The sequence below is a fragment of the Dromiciops gliroides genome, chromosome 2 (genome assembly GCF_019393635.1).
Source record: "Dromiciops gliroides isolate mDroGli1 chromosome 2, mDroGli1.pri, whole genome shotgun sequence".
NCBI classification, from domain to species: Eukaryota; Metazoa; Chordata; class Mammalia; order Microbiotheria; family Microbiotheriidae; genus Dromiciops; species Dromiciops gliroides.
In genome coordinates, this window is record NC_057862.1 from 387232197 (window position 1) to 387257381 (window position 25185).

General features: G+C 38.0%; 1 protein-coding gene and 1 pseudogene across 1 annotated transcript in view; one reads left to right on the top strand and one right to left on the bottom strand.

Annotated features, from left to right (window-relative positions):
- Window positions 1–25185, top strand: part of SETX (senataxin) — an 88209-nt gene that overhangs the window by 1836 nt on the left and 61188 nt on the right.
- On the bottom strand, window positions 20904–21738 carry LOC122740450 (annotated as a pseudogene).

Consider the following 25185-nt stretch of genomic DNA (forward strand, 5'->3'; position numbering starts at 1 on the left):
TTTACTGATTTTTTTCCTTTTTTTCTATTTTTTCTTGAAAGTAGTATTTCTTATTATTGTAAGGGGCTAAAATTCTAGCTATCCTATCTAAAATCTAATGAGTGGTCGCCAATAAATTATAAGCTTTAGCAAGTGTGTTTTTTCTGAATCGGGACATGTCCCCCAAATGTATCATAGCTGAAGAATTGACATTGGTTGTCAGCATAGCAGGAGGCTTCCATCTCTCCTCTGATCACCACATTTTGGCTAAGAACTCCAACCTCAGCCCAAGTGTTTAAGTATTTATTAAAGAGCATTAGGATCAGCGAGAAAGGTAAAAATCTAACTATTGCTAAGAGACCCCCATCATCCAACTCACCATGGTGAGGTCAGGAACCAAAAGAGGAATCCTCCTTCCAAAAATGGGAGACTCCTCAAATTGATTGACTGGTAGGTTTTTTGTTTGTTTTTTTGTTTTTTAAATTAAATTTAATTTTTTTCTTGCTCTCTCCCCCAATCTGTCCTTTCCTCCTTCCCTTCTCCCCCCGCCCTTTTCTCCCTCCCCTCTTCCCGGGCAAAAGTATATTACTATACCTACTTGAGTATGTATGTTAGTCATTCTTTGAGCAAATTCTTATGATATTAAGGTTCACTCACTCCCTAACTCCTTCCCTCTCTTCTACTCTCCTCCATAAGCTTTCTTCTTGTTTTCCTTCATGTGAAATACCTCTCCCCAAACCATCTCTTCCCTTCTCCCTCCCCCCGTTTATTCCTCCTACACCTCAACCCTATTTTAATGATGTCATCATGGATAAGCTAGGTGGCACAGTGGACAAAGCACCAGCCCTGGACCCAGGAGGCCCCCCCAAGCTCAAATCCAGCCCCAGACATAAGACACCCCTCCCCGTCTGCCCTACAAAGAACAAAACATAAATGCTTTACAGGTATCATCCCTTCATATTGCAGTTCAGCCCTGTCTTCTGTGAATTTCTTGTGAAGAATTTTTGTTTTGTTTTTTGGTGAGGCAACCAGGGCCAAGCGACTTGCCCAGGGTCACACAGCTATTAATTGTCAAGTGTCTGAGGTCACACCTGAACTCAGGTTCTCCTGAGTCCAGGGCTGGCACTCCAACCACTGCACCACCCAGCAGCCCCTGAATTTCTTATTGAGATAGTTCTTATGATTTCAAAGTATTATCTTCCCATGTAGGAATATAAACAGTCTTTTTCCTGTTTACCTTTTTATGCTTCTCCAGGATCTTGTATTTCAAAGTCAAATTTTCTATTCAGTTCAGGTCTTTTCATCACAAATGCTTGAAAGACCTCTTTCTCATTGAAGTCCCATTTTTGCCTCTGAAAAATTATACTCAGTTTTGCTGGGTACGTGATTTTTGGCTGAAGTCCCAGTTCCTTTGCCCTCTGGAATATCATATTCCATGCCCTTTGGTCCTTTAATGTAGAAGCTGCTAGATCTTGCTTTATCCTTATTGGAACTCCACAGTATTTGAATTCCTTTTTTCTAGCTGCTTGCAGTATTTTCTCCTTGACCTGGGAGTTCTTGAATTTGGCTATAATATTCCTGGAGGTTTTCCTTTTGGTGTTTCTTTCAGGAGGTGATCGGTGGATTCTTTCAATTTCTATTTTAGCTTCTGCTTCTAGAATATCAGGGCAATTTTCCTTCACAATCTCTTGGAGGATGGTCTCTAAGATTTTGTTTTGGTCATGGTTTTCAGGTAGTCCAATGATTTTCAAATTATCTCTCCTAGATTTATTTTCTAGGTCAGCTGTTTTTCCAAGAAGATATTTCACACTACCCTCTATTTTTTCATTCAATTGGATTTGCTTTACTGTGTCTTGGTTTCTCATAAAGTCACTAGCTTCCATTTGTTCAATCCCAATTCTTAGGCAGTTATTTTTATCAGACAGTTTTTTAATCTCCTTTTCCATTTGGCTTTTCAAACTATTGACTTTTTTCTCATGACTCTCCTGCATCGCTCTCATTTCCCTTTCCATTCTTTCCTCCTTTTCTCTACATCTTCTTTCTATTTCTCCTACTTTCACTTCAAAGTCCCTTTTGAGAGCTTCTATGGCCTGAGACCAGTTCATGTTTTTCTTGGAAGCTTTGGATGTTGGAGCTTTGACCCTGTTATTATCTTCTTCTTCTGAGGTTGTATTGTGGTCTACCTTACCCCCAAAGAAGTTTTCGATGGTCTTCTGCTTTCTCTGCCTGCTCATCCTGGCTTACTATTTCTTGATTTTTAACTCCTTCTTTAAGTGTGGTGCTGCTTCCAGGACACACTGTTCAAGCTACAGCGTGGCCTGGGGGACGATTGGGCTTCTCAGCCTGGCTGGCCTCGCTTTTATTTGATTTTAAACTCTCCACTGGGTGGGGGGGAGGGTGCTGCTTCTGGGCTCCACTCCTGTTCTCAGGTTCAGAGGGTCCCAGGTGTTTTGGGTTGAGGGGGGGCAGGCTTTAATCTCACCTGGCCTGTTCTCAGGTCTGGAGATAACCTCAGGCCTATTTACTAAGAAACCAACCAGCAAAGCTTTCTGTGGTGTGGTTCTCAGCTTCCGATGAGACTGCTCCCCTGCTCCCCTCCCCACCTGGGCCGCTCAGGATTTCTTCCTGGTTGCCTGCTGGAGTGGGACAGTCGAATCCTTCCCCCCAATCCACTGGTACCCCTGCACTTACCCCCCCCCCCCCCAGCCGTTCAGTCTGACCCCACATTCGGTTCCAGAAGACTCCAGTGCTGCAGTGGATTCAGAGGCACTGGGGCAAATTCCTCAGGCGGGTGTCTGGTGTGTCGGCCCAATTGTGGGGTTAGGCTTTATTCATGGCCCAGCACGGCCCCCTGAAATCTATCTATAGCTGGAGAAAACTCTCAGCCCGTATTTTTGTGGTTTTTTCTGCCCCAAGGGTTCTTTTATTGCTATTTTTGGAGTTATTGTATCAGGAGCCCTGTGAGCTTAATGTCTTTCCTCTGCCATCTTGGCTCTGCCCTTCTTCAATGCAATTAAAAAGAAATGTTACATGACTCCCTTTTTGCATTATTGTTAACCTTCATCCTCTAGACCCTTCCCATCCCCATTAAAAACTGAAAGTAAGAATAAATAAAGGGAAAAAAAACCCTTTTATAATAGATAAGCATAGGTGAAATAAATCAAATTCACACAGTTAACGTCCAAAAATCTCTGTCTTTGGATTTTGTGTCAGTTATCTCTGTTAGGAAGTAGGTAACATCATAGGTCCTCTGGAAACTTATTTCCTTGCATTGACTGAGTTCTTCAATATTTCCAACTTCTTTTTCTTTACACACTTGCTTTCCTTGTATACATTTTTCTTATTCTTCTTATGTTACTCAGTTCTTACAACCCCAAATTTCCTAAAATGTCTCTTTTGTCATTTCTGTTTGGTCTATTCCAGTTTTAGGGAGTGCATTTCTTGAGTAAGGTTTAGCACTTTCTCTTCTAAGCTAATTATTCTCCTTTCCATTCTTTCCTTCTGAGCCTTTATCTCATTTTTAAAGATTTCTTACTAATTTCTTCTATGTATCTTTGTAGTCTTTGTGGAAAATCCATTTTTTTCCTCTTTAAGTCTCTATTTGCAGTGTTATGGAGTTAAGAGTTGCAGTAATTTTTGGGGCAGCTAGGGGCGTAGTAGATAAAGTACCGGCCCTGGATTCAGGAGTACCTGAGTTCAAATCTGGCTTCAGACACTTGACATTTAGTAGCTATGTGACCCTGGGCAAGTCACTTAACCCCCATTGCCCTGCAAAAAAGAAAAAAGAAAAAAAAAAGAGTTGCAGTAATTTTCGATACTGGTTGGTCTTTTCTTTGACTTCCTCATTTCTCCAGCTTTTGTTTCTGATTTGGTTCAGGCTCCGATCCCTACTGCACTTTTGGATGGAGTGTGGGTTAATCTTGCTGTGGATTCTTGAGCTGGCTTCCTGGAGTAAGGCTCCCCTGAATTCTTGAGCTTCAAAGTGATAGATCTTCAGGCTCTTTCTAGTGTCTTTAAGTGTTAGGGACCTTAAAGCCCTTGGACATAGGTTATCCAAATCTAAGCACTGGGGGCACCATGCTGGCCAGCATCATCATACTATCTGCTTCTACTTTACAAGGTTTCCAAGGTGCCTACCTTGGAGCTTTCTGATTACCCAGGAGCTTTCAAATTGGAGTTTGCCACTCTTCCTGCCTCTAGACACAGACCCTTGCAGCTACACATATACTGTTTCTGATTGTGCTCCTGGGAACTCCCTTTCTTATTCCTACCCCTATTCTTTTTGACTGATTGGGAAGTTGGGGAGGGATGTGGTTTTGGGGTAGAAGTCACTTAATGTAATTTCTCATTGGATTTCAGTTTGGTATGAACATCTAAATTTTGTTGTAATAGGGATGGGTGGAGTTGTATGCTCTGCCATTCAGGCAGTTATCTTGTCAGGAAGTCTTGAATTTTATTTTAAATAATTTTTAAAATTATGAATTTGAAGAATAATAAACTTGAACAGCTTTATATACAAAGTAGAGAAAAAGACAATTGCATGGGAAACCATAAATCTGAAGCTTATTTTTTAATTTATATGTTGACGTTAACGTTATACTACTATACTAACACTTCCTTTCTTGTCTGTATCCCTGTTTGAATTTCCTTCTGTTCTATTTTATGTGTTTTTATGTGTTTCCTTTATGCCCTTTTCTTCATTTTTTCACATTGTTATCACTACTCTCCCATTTCCCCCCACAACACTCCTCCCTTTCCTGTTTGTTTGTATTTTTTTTGTTTGTTTTTTTTTGGGGGGGTGAGGCAATTGGGGTTAAGTGACTTGCCCAGGGTCACACAGCTAGTGTCAGGTGTCTGAGGCCAGGTTTGAACTCAGGTCCTCCTGACTCCAGGGCTGGTGCTCTACCCACTGTGCTACCTAACTGCTCCACTCCTCCCTTTCCTAAGGAAAGCCCTTTATAACAAATTTGTGTGGTTTTGGTCATGTCTGAAAATGTTTTTTCATTCTGTACCTTTGTTTCTTTAACCCCTCCATGAAGAGATGGGATGTACATTTCATCTCAGTCTTCTGGTATAGTGATAATTTCTTGCATTAATCAGAATTCTTAAATCTTTCAAAGTTGTCTCAATATTGTAAACAGTATGAATTATTCTAGTTCTTCTCATTTCACTTTATAGTCATTCATATAACTTTTGGTGTTTCTGAGTCCCTTTTGTTATTTCTTATGGTGCAATAATATTCCATTTCATTCATATATAATAATTTATTCTGCAGTTCACTGGTTTATGGGTACATACTTTCTTTCCAGTTCTTTACATCCTCATTTATTGACAGGTGATGATGTACTTATTATCCACTTATTTGTTTATTTTGGGGTGTTGGGGGGAGTTGGGGTTAAGTGACTTTCTCAGGGTCACACAGCTAAGTGTTCAAGGTAAAATTTGAACTCAGGTCCTCTTGACATGGTATCTAGCTGCCCCATTGAAGTACATATTTCAGAGGGATTCTTTTGGTTTGTCCCTTTATAGGTACGGAATCTCTCTGTGTGTTCTTTTGTACATATGTGTGTATGTACATGTGTGTATAAATACACACAAACATGTAATCAGTGCTTACCAAAGCTTTACAACTTAAACCCAAAAGAGAAAAAAATTCTTTGTAGACTTAAAGAATAGTATTTACAGAATTGTGAAATATAGCAGGTCATATCTTTAAAATATGAAAATGATTGAGCAGATCTACCAACAGTAAATAAGTGCTTTTAATTACTTTTGTTTATATGTTTATGGGGATTCAGCCATGCTTCCCTGAAATGTCTGGCTTGGGTTAGGGAATGTGGTTTATGCAAATGAACTGATTCTGTGGGTTGGGGATGTGGTCTAATACCTTGTTATATTCAAAGTACTTTTTCTTTTGTACCTCAATAATTCTTTTTTATTAATATATTTTGTTTTTATATCAGCTGTGACATAAAAATTGTTCAAGGATTTATTGATAGGTACTGTTGCCAATCATACTGATGATCAATACACAGAAACATTTTAATAACTGGTTTATTAATATGCTGTCATGGTATACAAAAGACTAGTGGGCCCCAAGCAGCCATTTTCTTATATAGATCTTAAGTTATATATCTAAGATGGATACAGTTGAAGGTCAGAAGGGAAAGGTAGAAATTTACAGATCAAAGAATAAATAATAGAAAAGGAAGATTATATATCAGGTAAAATAATAAATTAGTAAATATTCAGGATAAAGCTGGAATTTTCCAACTAACCATTAACACTGGACTTATACCTAGTTACTTAACATATTTATCTTACATAAATAAAGGTAATAAGTCAGAAATTCTCACTAATCAGTTAATTACTGGAGCGAAAGTTTGGTGTCAAGCAAGTCCTGCAAGTTCCTACCTAGTTATGAGACTTTCTGTCTTAAGGAAATGGCAGTAAGAAAGCAAATACTAAAATTCTGTTATGACAACTACATTTCCCAGTATATTCCCCTCCCCTCTACCTTCAGTATCATTCCTTATAATAAAGAAGAAAAAGAAGAAAAAGGACAGTTCAGCAAAATTAACCAACTAATACACAAAAGGCATATGCAAGGGGGCAGCTAGGTGGCGCAGTGGATAGAGCACCAGCCCTGGATTCAGGAGGACCTGAGTTCAAATTCGGCCTCAGACACTTGACATTTACTAGCTGTGTGATCCTGGGCAAGTCGCTTAACCCCCATTGCCCCCCCCCCCAAAAAAAAGGCATATGCTGTATTTCACACCCATAGTATTTTACCTCTTTAAAGGAGAGGAGGTCAATTTCTCAACTTTTATTCCTTGCCAGGATTGGTCATTATCATTTCATAATATTCAGTTTATATTGTTTTGTTGTTCTTTCCACTTCCAGTGTTTTAGTTGTAGATATTATTTTCCTGGTTTTGCTTACTTTGCTTTGCATTAGTTTATATAATGTTCTCATTTTTCTCTGTTTTCATCATTTTCATAATTTCTTTTTGTTTTTTGTTGTTTTTTTGGCAGGCAATAAGGGGTAAGTGACTTGCCCAGGGTCACACAGCATAATTTCTTATAGTAATATTGTGTTACACCCATGTGCCACAATTTGTTTAATTAATGGACATCTACCTGTTTCCAGGTCTTCTCTACTACAAAAAGTGCTTTTATAAATATTTTAATGTATATGGGACATTTCTTTTTATAATTGACCTGTTTTAGTCATATTTTGTAATTGATCTCTTTTAGGCATATGTGGTTCAAAGAATATGAACACTTGAGTCACCTTTTTAGAATAATTCCAAATTGTTTTTCTGAATGATTATACCAAATTTCAGTTTCATGAACACTGTTTTAATATGTAGTTTGTTATTTTTCTGAAACCTTTCCAACACTGACATTTTGTATTGTTTTTCTTTGTCAGTTTTCCTGGGTGTGAGGTAAAGCTCTTTAAAAAAAAATTTTTTTTTCTATTAACAAGAATTTTATTTTCTTTCCCTTCCACTTCACCCCCTTGTTAGGGAAAAAAAAAAAGGAAAAACAGAACCCTTACAAATTTCCACATTGGCCATGTCCAAAAATGAACTTCACATTCTGCATCTTGGGTTCATCATCACTTGTGAACTGAAATCTTAAAGAATTCTTTTTTTTTTTTTTTTTTTGCAGGGCAGTGGGGGTTAAGCTACTTGCCCAGGGTCACACAGCTAGTCAGTGTCAAGTGTCTGAGGCCAGATTTGAACTCAGGTACTCCTGAATCCAGGGCTGGTGCTTTATCCACTGCACCACCTAGCTGCCCCCCTTAAAGAATTCTTTTGACTTGGCATTTCTCTTAGTAATGATTGAGAGCAGTGTTTCAAATGTTTGTTTCTTTTGAGAACTGTCTTATCCTTTCAAAATTCATTTATTCACATGTCTTATCTAATTCTCCGATCTTCATTTTTCCTCAGAATATTGAAATAAATGATCTCTAAAAATCACAGGCACAGCTTTGGTGCCCCCTCCTACACAAGACTTTTCTCAATTTCTTCTACCAGTTAGTGCTTTTTCTGTCTTGAAATGACTTTGTATTTACTTATCTACATGTTGTATTCCCCACCCCCATTAATGGTTAACCTCCTTATGAGAAAGTTCTTACTGGATGAAGTGGCATTTGAGGTGCCCTTACTGGATGAGGTGGCATTTGAGATGTGCTTTTAAAAAATGGATTATAGGGGGCAGCTAGGTGGCGAAATGGATAAAGCACCGGCCCTGGATTCAGGAGGACCTGAGTTCAAATCCAACCTCAGACACTTGACACTTACTAGCTATGTGACCCTGGGCAAGTCACTTAACCCTCATTGCCCTGCCAAAAAAAAAAAAAAAAGGATAATAGTTCAGGGGTAGGAAGGATTTTCCAGACTAAGGATAGTAAAGTATCTTCACTAGAGCACAGAGATCATGGGGAAGAGTAATAAAAGAAGGATAAGAAGGTAAGGGTAAGAGTGTCAGTAGATTAAGTAGAACCTTGAATGCTTAGCAAATAGTTTGAACTTTGTTCTGTAGAAAATAGAGAGCTACTCAAGATTTTAAAAAATATGTTTGTGTATAAAGTTATTAGTTACATGTCCCCAGTTGAGATCTAAACCCCTTGATAAAAAAGACTATATACCATCTTGCTTCAACTATTAGTTGTTTATGAAGATAGGCTAAATACCTAAAATTAAATCCCTTTGAAAGGGGAAAAAATTGTGGGCAGCTAGGTGGCGGAGTGGATAAAACACCAGCCCTGGATTCAAGAGGACCTGAGTTCAAATGTGGCCTCAGACATTATATTTACTAGCTGTGTGACTGGGGGGGGGGAGTGAAAGGGGGAAAAAGTAGCTATTATATATTTATATGTGTATATCTATTTGTATTGTGATGTTTAAAAAGTTCAAGAGATAAAATTTCTGGGTAATCATTTTATTAATAATGCTAGCATTTTATTACTAAATCAGTGGCACTCAAATGTCAAAAGACCCCTCATGGTGGTCACAGTTTATATGCCCTTAGAAAATAGTGGTTGTTTCTGAGGGTGGTAATCCAATTCTGATTGGTTAGCAATTAATGAGAGAATTAATATTACTGTGAAAAGTGGACTCACTCCAGTGATGACATTTTCTCACTCTTGGACAAAGAGACTATCTCTACACCCAGACTACCCCCAGCCTGGGCAATCTAGACAAAAGATCTACCTCCACCCAAACTTGCTTAAGTGAAACACAAAGCTATTCACCTTTGAGGTCTGTGGTAGTTGGGTGGAGTAGCAACACTCTGAAATGAGGAGAATGTTAATCCTATCTTTCATTAGCCTTCTCCTTAAGGGGGGGGGGGGCGAGCAGCTAGGTTGCGCAGTGGATAAAGCTGCAGCTCTGGATTCAGGAGAACCTGAGTTCAAATGTGGCCTCAGATACTTGACACTTATTGGGCAAGTCACTTAACCCTCATTGCTCTGCAAAAACAAAAACAAAACAAAAAAAAGAGAGATTGGGTTTAGGACAAGGAAATAGGACAGGGAAAAAAGTTTCCCCAGTTTTAATATGAGACAGGAATAGTCAGTTCTCTCACTATCTACAGGTTGGGCCAAAAGTCTTGAGGTCATGAAGGGATTTCAATATTTAATAACCCCTTTATTTTATGTTTTTAATTTACAATACCATAACATCATATATAGGATATATAGGATATAAATATGTATGTGTGAAATAAAAATAATTTTCAAAAAGTTATTAAAATATCAGACCCCTTCTTGACTTTTGACCCTCCCTGTATCTATAAATCTATAGATAGATATTAAGAGAGGAAAAGAGAGGTCTTCAGTGAAAAATACTTTCTTAGATTAATGATCTCATTGGTGCAGGTACTCCTCTTCTGCAGATTATGATTTCTCTGAACCTTTAAAAATGATTTATTGATACCTTTTGTCTTTACATCATAATGATTCTCAGTCTCTTCAGAATTAATCCTCTCATGTGACTAAGAGACAGTTAAATATAAACATTCACTACCAGTACTGTGGCTGACAGACTTCACCCATGTCCTTTCCTTGTTGTGCTCGTGAGAATTGGCTGTTCCTGTTCTTTTCTGTTTCTGTTGTGCAGAACAGTAGGCTTCAGTTTGGTGAATCCAGAACCTCTCTCCACTTTTGGCTCCAATGGGAGAGTAATGGGTGGGAGAAGAAGAATAAGGACTTGAGTTAAAGTAGAAGAAGAAATTTTGAAGATACAAATTTACTGGAGTTTGGAATTGTGAATAAAGCCAAGGATTAAATTTGGGGAAGGGAAATTTGGTACTATTCAATGAGCAGAACTGGAGCTGAAAGAAAAGAATGACTTCTGAAGGAGAGAGTTGGGTGTTATTATAAAGATGTTAATAAGGAGGTAAGAATTCTCCAGTATAACTGGCTACAAGAATTACTAGACACCTGTCAGAAAAAAAAGGGGTAGGAATCTTGCTTACAGAAAATATGGAGAACAGTAAGAAATTCTACAGTGATCTCCAAAGACCTTGAAGTGTTTGTTTTTTCTGCTGTATATGATTGTTATCTATTGTCAAAGTGCAAATTCATCTTTCCTAGAAACAGGGCTTGAAGAAAGCTTCTCTCCTTTTGATATTGTCAGAATCAAGTGACCCATAAAAACCTGGAAGAAGAAGGGTGTGAAGAAGTAAAAGAATCCTAAGCTGTGTCAGGAGTTTGAAAGGTGGAAAAACCTAACACAGAGGACTATTGAACATTTGGAGCTAAGTGAAAAATATAAGGGTCTTCTCTAAGAGGAGGGAAACAGCTGCTTTTATCCTTCAAAGAATGATCCTGTTAATCCACAGGTGCTGTGAAGTGCAAGCACATCTAGGTTCTTGGTTCAGAAAACTTACCTGAACCAGCTAAAGAAGAGAGGAGGAGTGGTGGTTGGTAACTCTCTATTGAGAGATACTGAAATATCTGTTGATAATAGGAATGTCTTCTGGGCCTATGTCCTGAACATGATGGAGAACTTTTCAGAATTTGAAAAAGATGATGATTACTACCTATTTCTGATGGTTAACTTGAGTGCAAATAATGTTATTAAGGAGAATCTAGAAAGCATTGCTAAGGCTTATGAAATTCTGGGCCAGAAGACCACAGGAGGAACAGGGAGACCTGATTTCTAACAGTAAGGACAAATGATTCAGAAGAAAATGGCAGATTTGGAAATTGAAAAGCCGATTAAGATTTTTTTTTAGGAAGAGAATTTAAATTTACATTTCTTAAAATATGGAAATAGACTTCTAGTTAGGATGGTGACCTGAAAGGTTGTAGAGAAGCCCAATTATCTCACAGAAACCCCAAGAAATATATGAAAAGAGCCCGAGAAAAACCAATGATATTTTGATTTTTGCCCATGGCCAGTGTGAGAATTTGTTTTGCTTGGCTATATGTATTTGTTACAAGGATTTTGTTATTCCTTTTTAGTTTGGGAGGGAATTATTGGGAGAGTGAGAGGTGGGTTTTTGTTCATTGAAAAGAATAAAAGCTAATTTTAAAAATTAACCATTGATAAATTTGAAAAAGAAACAAATAAGTTTGGTGGGTTTTTTTTTTGGTTTGTTTTTTTGTGGGGCTATGAAGGTTAAGTGACTTGCTCAGGGTCACACAGATAGTAAGTGTCAAGTGTCTGAGGCCGGATTTGAACTCAGGTGCATCTGAATCCAGGGCCGGTGCTTTATCCACTGCACCATCTAGCTGCCCCCAGAAACAGAAATAAGCTTCACTACTATCTATAACTGTTCAAAAAGACACTTAGATGACAGTAGAGGGGTTGAACCAGGGAAGCCATTGCTAGCTCAAATAAATATAGAAGTAACAGTGGCTATAAGAGGGATAAGCCAGGGAAAACAGCTCAAACTTTGGTAACTGGACCAGAAGCTAATGGAAATAGGGAGAGAAGGGAAGTTACAGTGATGTCCTACAATCCTGAAAGTTAGTCTGTGCTTTGGAAAAGGGATATCACAAGTGAGTGCAGCCCTAATAATAATGAGGTACCTGGAGCCAGTCTTGGCAAGTTCAACAGAAGTGGGATGAACAGTCCTAATAGGTCACAGTGCAGGGCAACAGGGCCTAGCCAAAGTGGGAGGCAAGACTAACTTAGGTTCTAGACATCAACTCCAGGAGGGCTAGGAAGAGAAAACTCAGCCCATTATGATTTCCAACATTCCACTGGTGACTATTACAGCCACAGCAGGGATGGAACCAATTTGTCATTAAGAAGCATGCCAAGAGGGGAGAGACCAGCTGAAGTCAACCCTCAGTGGTCCACCAGGAGATTGAGACAGAAAGTAAGAGATTAAGTCAGAGGATAAGGCCTAATCAAGTTGACAGGCACTTAATAAGCATTTAATATGTGCCATGTGGTATGCCAATCACTGGAGTTACAAAAATAAAAGGCAAAAACCAGTCATTGACCTCAGGGTGCTCATGTTTTCATGAAGACATCAGAACTTATATTCACATACAAGAGAGATGTGTGTATATATATGTGTGTGTGTGTGTGTGTGTATACACATGTACATATGCATGTATTTGTGTGTGTGTGTGTATGTGTGTATGTACATACATTGGAGGTAATCCCAAAGGGAAGACTAACATTGAAGGGACCTGGCAAAAACTTCTTCAGTCGTGGGAATTGACCTGAGATTTGAAATTAAAGAAGCCAAATGAGAAAGCAGCATTCCAAGCATTGGGGACAACCAGTGAAAAGCCAGAGTCATGAGATGGAGTATTGTGTGTGAGAAATAGGAAGTCAGTGTTACGATCACAGGGTGTGTAGAAGGAATCAAAGAATAAGAACCCTGAAAAAGTGGGAAGGGGCTAGGTTATGAAAGGCTTTAAAAGCCAAACAGGGGGTTTTATATTTTATCCTAGATCAAAGGGAGCCAGTGATGTTCGAGTAGGTGGGTGACATGGTCAGATTGTACATTATCACTTTGACAGCTGAGTGAGGGATGATCTGGAATAAGTGGGGAGAGACTTGAGGAAGGAGACCATCCAGAAGGCTATTTGAATACTCCAGGTGTGATATGACAAGAGCTTGCACTTTAGAGAAGAGATGTTACAAAGGTAGAAATGACAGGTGTTGGTAACTGATTGGATGTAGGGGGTGAGAGAAAATAAAGAGTTGAGTATGATACCTATAAGGGTTGTGATCCTGGGTGACTGGATGGTGGTGGTACCCTTTACAGTAAAATGTAAGGCAGGAAAAGAGGAGGACCGGAATGAGGGAGGAGTTCAATTTTGACCTTGTTGAGTTTAAGATGTCTCTGTTACATGCAATTTGAAATGTCCACTAGGCAGTTGGTGAGGATTACAGATGGGAAGTATTTTCTGAAAAACACGGGATAGAATAAGATTAATGGTGCATGAACCACCCCTTCCAGGTCAGCAACAGCGGTGTCATAAAGACCTTAGAGATAGAAACAAGGCCTATCTAAGAGTGTTAGAGAGGGATGACCTGAGCACAAATTCCCAGTCCAAGATCTGAGGCTGAAAATATGAATAAACAAAATTTCAAACCCAATGAAGAAATATTGTGGGGTTAGAAGAAATACTGTGGGGTAATCCAGAAGAAGACAGTAACTGCATGACTGTAAGCTAAGCCTCAGAGGAAAAAAAAACACCTTGGCCACAAAAACTATAAAAGTGACTGAAATAATTGAAGCAAGAGATAAAATAAGACATGAGGAATAAAGAACTAAAAATAAGAGAAATAAAAATGATAGCAATCCCCATATTTAACCTCCCAGCAGATTTGCAAAGATGATAAAAGACTGGAAGAGTCAAGTTAGAGAGGTTGTGATAAGCTTATTAAAAGGATTGTTTATTGGTGGAGCTGTGAATTGGTACTACTATTACTTGAAAACAGTTTGGAATTATGCAAATATCGTAAGTAGATATCTATACTCTAACCCATAGATCCCACCATTAGGGCATATATCCTAATGAAGTCATTGATAAAAAGAAAGGCCCCATATTCACCAAAATACTTATAGCAACACTTTTTATGGTAGCAAAGAATTGTACAAAAATACATGGATGGGGGGCAGATAGGTGGCGCAGTGGAAAAAGCACTGGCCCTGGATTCAGGAGGACCTGAGTTCAAATATGGCCTCAGACACTTGACACTTACTAGCTGTGTGATCCTGGGCAAGTCACTTAACTCTCATTGTCCCTCCTCCCCTCCCAATACACGGAGGCGGTGGGGCACCAAGTAAATTGTGGTACATTAATGGAATATTACTGTAATGTAAGAAATGACAAATATAAATTCAGAGATGCATGAAAGGATTTATGTGCACTAAAACAGAATGAAGGTTAAAGCATTGGCCCTGGATTCAGGAGGACCTGAATTCAAATATGGCCTCCGACACTTACTAGCCACATGACCCTGGGCAAGTAATTTAACCCCCATTGCCCTGCAAAAAACAAAACAAAACCCAGAATGAAGTAAGCATTCTCCTCCACACCATACACGATGACTACAACAATATAATTGGAAAGAACAATAGTAATAAACAATCGAAAAGGAATTTTGCAAAATTACAAAAAATAAGCATGGCCCCAAAGAAGTGACATGAAAAGATATTTCCCCTCACTTTTTCAGGGGAGAAGGGGAGAAGTTGGAATATGCGAACGTGGAACATTGCATTGTCAGATTTTTTCAAAGTTTTTTGCTTTGCTGACTTTTTTCTCTTTTTTTAAAAATTCTCTTATGAAGATGGCTTTGTGGGAGTGGGAAAGAGGAGGGACTTGGGAAAATTAAGGCAGTGTAACAACCAAATTTGTCAAATTTTTCTTTAATGAGTTTAAAAAAAAGGATAATTAAGAGTTCAGAACAGAAGGTGGAAAACTTAATTAGTGGACTCCCTGAAAAATAGAATGGAACAGAGAACTTAAAGATTCTGTGAGAAAAAAATAGAATGTCATGCATCTACTGATACCTGATAGAAACAAGTGATCTGGAAAACAGGCTAAGAAGAAATAATTTTAAAATAATTTGACTTCCTGAAAATCATGAGCAAACAAAAAACCTGAACTCTCTATTTTAGCTAATCATAAAACTGCTTCATATATTATAACCAGAGGGCAAAGTGAAAATAGAACTTGATAGTCACCTTCTGAAAGAAACCCAAACTGAATATACTCAGAAATGTTAAGCCAAAATATATAGCTTTCAGATCACAAAACAAAAAACTTCATACAATCAGAAATAACTCAAATATCATACAAGTCGCTATCACACAAGATTTTGCACCAACTATAATTTTAAAAATTGGAATAGGATATTCCTAAAGGCAAATGGTAAAATGCTTATAACCAATAATAATTTATCCCTGTAAAATTTGGATATAATCCTATGGGGAAAATAGAGGACTTTAAAGCATTCCTGACAAAACCAGAGCTATAAGTAAAATACCAAACAAACCAAACTATGACATGCAAGGCAGTTGAAGGAAGAGAAGTCTAAAAAGATAATTACATTTGAGCAATTGGAATGGGCTAAACAGTGTTGAAGTGCTTGAATTCTTTTTTTTTTTTTTTTAGTGAGGCAATTGGGGTTAAGTGACTTGCCCAGGGTTACACAGCAAGTAAGTGTTAAGTGTCTGAGGCAGGATTTGAACTCAGGTACTCCTGACTCCAGGGCTGGTGCTCTATCCACTGTGCCACCTAACTGCCCCGAAGTGCTTAAATTCTAATGGGGGAAGAAGGGATAAATTGTCCTTCAATGTACTGATGTTTTCAATGCTTACAAATATAGGGCCTGGGTATGGTTTTATTTTGTTGGTTTAAAGTAAGGAAAGAAAAGGGAAGGGATAAAGGAGTTCACTATGGAAGAAATGGGCAAAGAGAAGGATGTCTGAAACAAAAGTATATACAAACATGAGAGAAGGAGTGAGAGGAATGGGAATCTCAAGACTTGACAGCTGAACTGGATAAAGGAGAATTGACTGAACATAGAAAACATTCTTTCTGCTCCCTTCTTTTTATTTGATAGGGACAGAGCTGAATCCTTCCCATGCTTTTCCTGTCTCCTCACTGGAGGGTGGTTTAGGGTGTGATCTTTTGGTAAGTCTTTCTTCAGCCCCTTTCTGGAGATTTAGTTAGCCACATCCTTTTACTATAGTTAGCTAATTTGGGTTTGTTTTTTAAGCTTAGGGTCAGTATAATAGCATAAAGGACATAAAGGTCCTTGTTGCCTTTCTCTGGATTTTATATCAGATGAAAAAAGTATTAATACTATTACAGTAACTCAGCCCTCGATTAAGAAAATTCTTGACTTTAAGACAGAGGGTTGGCTCTGTCCTAATGTATTTATCTCTATTCCAACCACTGGCTTCTTTATGTTTGAAGCAAAATTGAGGATATAGGAAATGTTTAGGTAAAAGAAGCATGCAGAGCATATTACAATGCCTGTTATTGGACAGGTACAGGGTTAGGAAGTTAGGGAAAAGAATAGAATTTCAGGGGAACTTAGTTCAGATCCTGAAGAGATTATTTAGAAATACTAGCTTCAGTCCAAGGTCTCTGTTCCAAAATGCATGCAGATGGTCCAACTTGATTTTCTTTTCTTATTTCTTTCCCTTCCCCATGATTTTTCTTTTATTGCCCCATGCCTCTGGGGCATTTTTATCTCAGTTCATTAAGTCCCTAGTGGGTTTTAGGAGTTGTTCCACTGCTGCTGGTACTATTCAGCTCTTGTCTCTGTTCCTTTCTCTCCATTCTCCTTGTGAAGGCTGTAACTGGAAATACTGATTAATAGGATAGTTCTTTGCAAGTTCATTCCCAATTTAGGTTTAGTTTTTTTCTGTTAATGTTTATTCTAACTTAATCACATAATGATTCTTAAGAAAATTATACAACCATTTAAAATGTAAAAATGAGTGTAAAAATAAAGTTTTGGATTATGTGTTTAAGTCCTGTAATACAGATATGAAGGGAAAGTGCCTTGTTTTGCATTTCGGAGTAGTAATACAGAATTCCAAAGTGCATCCAGAGGCAATATTCTGTACAATAGAAGCCTTTTTGGCTTTAAGAGGAGCCAGAAGAAAAAGAGGGAAAAGCATAAAAGGACACGATGGAGGGAAATACACAGTGAACCTAACACACATTATGCTTAAAGGCAGCATAAATAGTGAAGTAATGTCAGGACTAGATGTGATAGCTCTCTGGTTAATTTTTGTATTCAGAGCAGCTAATACATCTCTTTATCTTTGAAGTTACTTTTTGTTTTTTTTTGTCTAGGTCTGAAAAGGGCATATTGAGATGGCCAGATATTAGTTTTGTTATTTCTCCCTGTAATTTGATTAATTTTTCCTTCTAGTATTTAGATGCCATGCCATTCAGTGCATATATGTAAAGTATTAAATGTTACTTCATTATTTATGTTGTCTTTAAGCATAATGTAATTTTATCTTTTTAATCATGTCTATTTTACTATTGCCTTGTCTGAGATCATGATCACTACCCCTGCTTCAAAAAAATTTTCATAAAGTATATAATAAATTCTGCCCATGCTCTCACTTCAACTCTGTGAGAATCTTTATGCTGCTAGCATATTTCTAATAAGCAGCATATTATTGAGTAATTGCATTCTAGTTCATTGTTACTCATCTCCATTTTATTGGTGAGTTCATTTCATTAATATTGACAGATGGGGAAACATATCCTTTTATACTTCTTTCTTGATATTTTAGTCAACGTTTTTGCACAGAATTCAATATTTTTACCACAGATATATAAAATGTGAGGGAATATACTTACTCTAAGACACAGGCATTGTTTGACTACAACTAGAAAATACTTTATAGAAATAAAGGAAGACTTAAATAATTGGAGAGGATATAGTTGCTCATTATTTGGCCATGCTTATGTAATAAAAAGTAGCAATACCTAAATTAATTTACTGGTTCAGTGCCATACCAATCAAACTACCACAGGATTATATAATAGAATAACAATTCATATGAAGGAACAAAAGATCAAGAATTTTAAGAGATGTAATGAAAAAGGTGGGAAGAAAAGAAGTCTAGTAGTGCTTTATTTCTAACTGTACGACAAAACAATAACCATTGAAACAGTTTGCTGTTGTTAGTAAATACTGGTACTGGTTAAAAAATAAAGTTTATCAGCAAGGCCAATTAGAAACCTAAGATCCAGAAGCAAACAGAAGTGTAGTATTTTCTATAAATTCAAGGACATATATACTCCTAAAAAAAACCAATTGCTAAGAAAGCAGTCTGGAAAAAATTAGGGGTAGATCATTATCTCATCATATTCTGTAGTAAGTTCCAAATAGATTGATGACTTAGATATAAAATGTCATATAAAAATTAGAGAAGACTGGAAGAAGTTATCTTTTTCACCTATGGATAGGCTAAATGTACTTGACCAAATAAGAGAGATGATCATGAGATAAAAGTCATAGTTTTGATTACTTAAAAAGGTTTTGCATAACTAAATGCTGCAGTTAGGATTGGAAATGAAATGGTTAACTGGGGGGAGGGGGATCTGTAGCAAATTTCTCTATAAAAGGTCTGGTTTCCAAGATAGATGTGGAATTGATAGAGATTTATGTGAACAAGAGCCATTACCTAATGGATAAATTGCCATTGGATACAAATACGAAGTTCTTTTTTTTTTTAAATTAATAAAGTATTTTATTTTTTTTCCATTACATGTAAAGATAGTTCTCAACCTTTGTTTATACAAGCTTTACAATTTCAGATTTTTCTCCCTCCCTCCCCTCCCTCCCCTCCCTCCCCCTCCCCTAGAAAGCAGGTAATCTGATATAGGTTTTATATATATATACACACACATACATATATATATACACACATACATATATATATATACACATACATATATATATACATACATACATATACATAACATTAATCCTATTTCTGCATTAGTCATGTTATAAGAGAAAAAAATCAGAGCTATGATGGAAAACCTCAAAATAGAAAAAAACAACAGCATCAAAAACAAAAGAAATAGTATGGTTCATTCAGCATCTATACTCCGCAGTTCTTTTTTTTTTTTTTTCCTGGATTTGGAGATCCTCTTCCATCACGAGTTCCCTGGAACTCTTCTGTGCCATTGTATTGGTGAGAAGAAAATAGTCCATCACAGTAGATCAACACTCAATATTGATGTTACTGTGTACAATGTTCTTCTAGTTCTGCTCATCTCACTCATCATCAGCCCATGCAAGACCCTCCAGGTTTCTCTGAACTCCTCCTGCTCATCGTTTCTTATAGCACAGTAGTATTCCATTGTATTCATATACCACAACTTGTCCAGCCATTCCCCAATTGATGGGCACCCCCTCAACTTCCAATTCTTTGCCACCACATAAAGAGCAGCTATAAATATTTTTGTACATGTGGGTCCCTTTCCCCCTTCCATGATCTCTTTGGGAAAAGGACCCAAAAGTGGTATTGCTGGGTCAAAGGGTATGCACAGCTTTATCGCCCTTTGGGCATAATTCCAAATTGCTCTCCAGAATGGTTGGATCAGTTCACAGCTCCACCAACAATGCATTAGGGTTCCAATTTTCCCACAGCTTCTCCAACATTTATTATTTTCCTTTTTTGTCATTTTAGCCAATCTGATAGGTGTCAGGTGGTACCTCAGAGTTGTTTTAATTTGCATCTCTCTAATGATTAGAGATTTAGAGCATTTTTTCATATGGGAATAGATAGCTTTGGTTTCTTCATCAGAAAACTGCCTGTTCATATCCTTTGACCATTTCTCAATTGGGGAATGACTTGGGTTCTTATAAATTTGATTTAGTTCCCTATATATTTTAGAGATGAGGCCTTTATCAGAAGTACTGGCCTCAAAAATTGTTTCCCAGCTTTCTGCCTCCCTTCTAATTTTGGATGCATTGCTTCTGTTTGTACAAAAATTTTTTAATTTAATGTAATCAAAATCATCCACTTTGCATTTTATAATATACTCTATCTCTTGTTTGGTCAAAAACTGTTTTCCTTTCCAAAGATCTGATAGGTAGACTATTCCTTTCTCCCCTAATTTACCTATGGTATCACCTCTTATGTCTAAATCGTGAAATACGAAGTTCTTAAGGGAAGAATTTCAGGCCTTCAACCATATGAAAAAAAAAATGCTCCAAACATAGAAGAGAAATTCAAATTAAAACAGTTCTATTTCATAACCCAACAAATTGACAAGATCACGAAAAAGGGAAAATAATTATTGAAGGAGCTATAGGAAAACAGACACACTAGTAAGAAATGCATTGTTGGAGTTGGGAACTGATCCATTCACTTAGAATTATATCCAAGAAGTCAATAACTTAGCATACCCTTTGACCCAGTGGTACCAGTACTAGGCATATTCTTGGGGTTTTTTGTTTGTTTGTTTGGTGAGGCAATTGGGGTTAAGTGACTTGCCCAGGGTCACACAGCTAGTAAGTGTCAAGTGTCTGAGGCCGGATTTGAGCTCAGGTACTCCTGAATCCATGGCTTTATCCACTGTGCCACCTAGCTGCCCCTCTAGTTAATTTTTAAAAAATAAAATATAGGATTAATAGACTTTGGGCTAGGACTGGAGTGCTATCAAGCAGGCTAGGTAAGAATGTATTTTTTTTTTAAATCTAAGGAACAGTAGTTGTCCTTTTATTAAAAACAGCCCCCTAAGATTGAAGCAACTTGTCAGTGATATCACCCATAGCCTGTTACCAGACTCATTAGAGTACTACTGCCCTTTCCCAAAGGTAAAGCCATAAAGAAACTGTTTTGAACCATAAGCATAATGCTTTAGTTGAAAGGAACTTATTTAACATGGAAATATGGAATAAAACCTAATGACTCCAAAAATAGTTGACTTTTTAAACACATATACATTTACTTGTCTTCTGTCTTCTTGAAGCAGTAGGTTAGACAACACTTGCCACAATAATGTCTGTCAAAATGGCTGGCCATAAAGACTCCAGCACCACATTTGTCAGAAAGGGCACTCTCATCGAAGGTGGCTGATCTTGCCATTCTCATCTTTTTTTTTTTTCCTGTTGTTTGGTTTTGTTCTGTTTTGTTTTGTTTTTTGTGGGGCAATAGGGGTTAAGTGACTTGCCCAGGGTCACACAGCTAGCAAGTGTCAAGTGTCTGAGGTCGGATTTGAACTCAGGTACTCCTGACTCCAGGGCCGGTGCTTTATCCACTTTGCCATTCTCATCAACCTTATAGTACTTCTTTTCTTCTTCCTTTTTTTTTTTTTTTTTTTGGTGGGGCAATGAGGGTTAAGTGACTTGCCCAGGGTCACAGAGCTAGTAAGTGTTAAGTGTCAAGTGTCTGAGGCCGGATTTGAACTCAGGTCCTCCTGAATCCAGGGCCAGTGCTTTATCGCCACCCAGCTGCCCCCAACCTTATAGTACTTCAGAACAGTAAGCATAACCTTCTTTCTCTTATGTTTGTTCTTTTTGGGAGTGGTGTAAGACTGCTTTCTCTTCTTGTCACCACCCCTAAGTCTAAGAACAAGATGAATTGTAGACTCCTTCTGAATGTTGTAGTCAAACAAAGTTCATCCATCTTCCAGTTGCTTGCCCACAAAAACCAACCTTTACTGATAAGGGGAATACCTTCCTTATCTTGTATCTTCACCTTGACATTTTCAGTAGTATTGGACAGTTCGACCTCAAGGGTTGATGGTCTTCCCTGTCAGGGTCTTCATGAAAATCTGCATTGTGCCGCTAGGTCCACCTGTTGATGGTGGATCTGAAAGAGCTGTAAGAATGTATTTTCAAGAAGTCCTGCAAATCTAGTCAAAAGAACTTTAAGCTGAAAATTGCAGAGGAAGAAAACTTCAGTTTGTCCACCAATCTAGGTAAGATGAGTAAATACGGTGTAGGAAGAATAGCAGTAGAGAGGTCTAGAAATTCATGAACAAAATCTAAGAAACAAGAAATAAACCTATCTGCCCAGATTGATAGGGGCAGAGTAATACAATGGAAAGAATATCTGGGTTTGAGCCTCTCTGGCTTTTTTTTAGTTAACTAACCTGATGGGAAAGGATCAGATTAGTTCCCTTTTTTAGAGATAAAAATGATACAAATTATCTCATAAATCTATGCTCCTATATCTATACACAGTTGCACAAAATATGGGTAACAAGCAAAGTGTGCTAGAAAACTGACTACCAGAGAGGCAGATTTGACATCATAAATATCACTGGAGGTTGTTTTTCACCGTGACTAGAATGTAGCTATGAAAAGGTATACTTTATTACATGGAATGAGATAGGTCTAAAAAATGTGGGGAGGAGAGAGGTCTGGTGACACGGGCCTGTAATCCTTGTGTAACGATTGGAATGATGCCACCTGCTGGAGATTTACTGTAGGAAAGCTCCAACATGAGGAGAGGGCCTCTGAAGGCAGGAACATGCAGCTTTTCTTCGGGGTCAGGAAGTGACGTTGGCTGGTGGGAGGAAGAAGGGGGAGGCTGGTGCTCTGACTCGCTCTCTTTCTTGAGGACTCTGGTGGAGAAGGGAACTAGAAATGCACTCTCCCTTTAATAGATGGATGAATCTAGGCCTTTCTCTCTTTACCAAATTCTTATTCTCCTTAATAAACGCTTAAAAATCTAACTCTTGCTAAAGCTTATAATTTATTGGCGATCACTCATTAGATATTTTAGACAGTATAGCTAGAATTTTAGCCTTTACACCTGCTAGTGGGGGAGGCTGAGGTTGATACACCCCTTGAGTAGTTTTGAGTTGCAGCCAATTGGGCATCCCTGTTAAGCTTGCCACTAGTGTGAGGCAGGGAGGTTAAGAGACTGCATAAAGGGTACTGAACCATTCCAGGTTGGAGCCAACCAAAGCTTCTATGCTGATTAGCAGGGGCAATAGGTTCACAAGTGATCTGATTTGGGTGAGAGAGAGAGACCTAGCCATAAGTAGGTCCAAGTAGTATTGTGTGGAGAAGCATGATGAGCTTTAGAATGGAGATCAGTGGAAGCAGAAGCAATATTGGGTACAAACTACTTGGACAGGAAAATGAAAAGTGGGGAACTAAAGGAATTAGGTCACAAGCCTCATACAAATGTATGATGTGATGCTCATTAGGGACTTCAGTTTTTTAAATAGGTGCAGGAGCTCCCTGCCGAAAGAACAGTTAATAATTTCTTTGTTTAAAGGTAGAAGAGCCAATGAGAAAAATTTCCGTTCTAGAATTGATTCTAACTAAGAAGGAAGACCTACTAGGGAAGATATGTGAAAGTTAACCCTTTATCTTAAAAGTAGTGAGATAAAGAAGGAAAGGAAAACTAAGCGTATAGTTTGACATCTCCTGTTGATAGTGCCCTCTCTGGTGCCTAGCATAGTACCTAGCAATAGTAGAAACTTAATGTTTATTGATACATCCTAGATTTTGGGAAAGCATATTTCAAAAGGTTGAGGGAAAAGGAGTTATGAGAAGCTCTAAAGAATAAAATTCTGAAGACAAAAATTATTCCAATGAGGGGGTAAAAGTTATTTAAATGAAAGAAATTTTCATATCGACTTAGATTTTAGATGTAGGAAAGGTAAAAGCAAGGGCAAGTAGCAGATAAATATGAAAGCGTGGCATAGTTATCTTAGTGTCAGCAACACTAATGCTCAGAAAGCTGAGGCTAATGAAGGAAAAAAACAGGACACCAAAAAGCTGTTTTTGTTACATTGTAGGAAAGAATTATTTTTAGTCTGTAATGAATAATAGCTAACAGCACCTACTGCATAATAGTGTCAGCCACTGTGGTGACACAATTATTTTATTCTTTGTTTATTTATTTATTTATTTTTTTGGTGAGGCAGTTGGGTTAAGTGACTTGCCTAGGGTCACACAGCTAGTAAGTGTTAAGTGTCTGAGGCCCGATTTGAACTCAGGTCCCCCTGACTCCAGGGCCGGTGCTCTATCCTCTGCACCACCTAGCTGCCCCAGTATTTTATTCTTACAACCGCTCTAGGAGTTAAATGCTGTTATCCCCATTTGACAGTTGAGGAAATGGGCAAACAAGTGACTTACCCAAGGTCATACAGCTCGTATGGGTCTGAAGCTGAATTTGAACTTTTCCTGACTTAGGGTTCTATTCAGTAGGCCATGTAGAGACTGGTTTTGAGAGATTTGGATTCAGATGTCTAGGCTCTTGTTTTGATCCTGGTGTTCACATAGTCCAGTGCTGCTTAAAATTTTTTCCCTCTGTTTTCCAGGTCAATTATTTTATGATACCTTAATGTCATTTAACCAGCTAATAATAAACATTAATTACTGTGCTAAGTAATACAAATGAAAGTCTGCCTTCAAGGAGTTTATAATCTAATGGGGGAAGACCACACACAAAAGGAAGCTGAAAGGGGAGGAGAGGAGAGCAGAGAGAAGGTACCTGGCTGAGAAGTACAGCAGGGTGGAAAATGAAGAGATAGCTGGTCTGGGTTCCCTTCTTTACATGGAGGTTTTGAGAGATGTTCTCCACTCTGGCCTCCCCTCAGAGTCAGTACCAGGGCTGATGTGAAATTACTGGATGGGCATGACTGGAAAAGTCCAGTGCAGTACAGTTGGGTGGAAAATTTAGTCTTTTAACTTTGATTTCATATATCCCATCTGATGAAGTCATTCTCTTGTGTTTGGTTGATCCCGATTTTCAGTGAATTTGTTGTTTGGGCTAGGTTTTATATATCTTGAGCTAAGCTATTCTCAGTTCTTTCATGACTCTAATTTTCCAATTTTTTCCCCAAGTTCTCCTTTCATTGACAAAAATGCTTTAAAAAAAATGTTCATCTTTTCCAGGAATTATGGTTGAATTTATGGCCATACTGTTTTTCTCTGAGGCTTTTGCTTATAGATGTTTGGGAGTCTTCTGGGTTTGTGTCTCCAGTATCCCTGCTACCATAATTAGTTCTTTGTGGTGAAATTCCTTTTTGGTTTGTTCATTCTTCCAGCCTACTTCATGATTTTGAACTTGTGATATTAGGGCTGGAGTCTATCTGTTCACTTCTGGAGGGAAGGTCTGGGCTGATCCCATTGCTGCTATCTTGAGGTATTAAGTATTGTGTTATTTTAATTTAATTTTTTTTGGGGGGTGAGGCAGTTGGGGTTAAGTGACTTGCCTAGGATCACACAGCTAGTAAGTGTCTGAGGCCGGATTCGAACTCAGG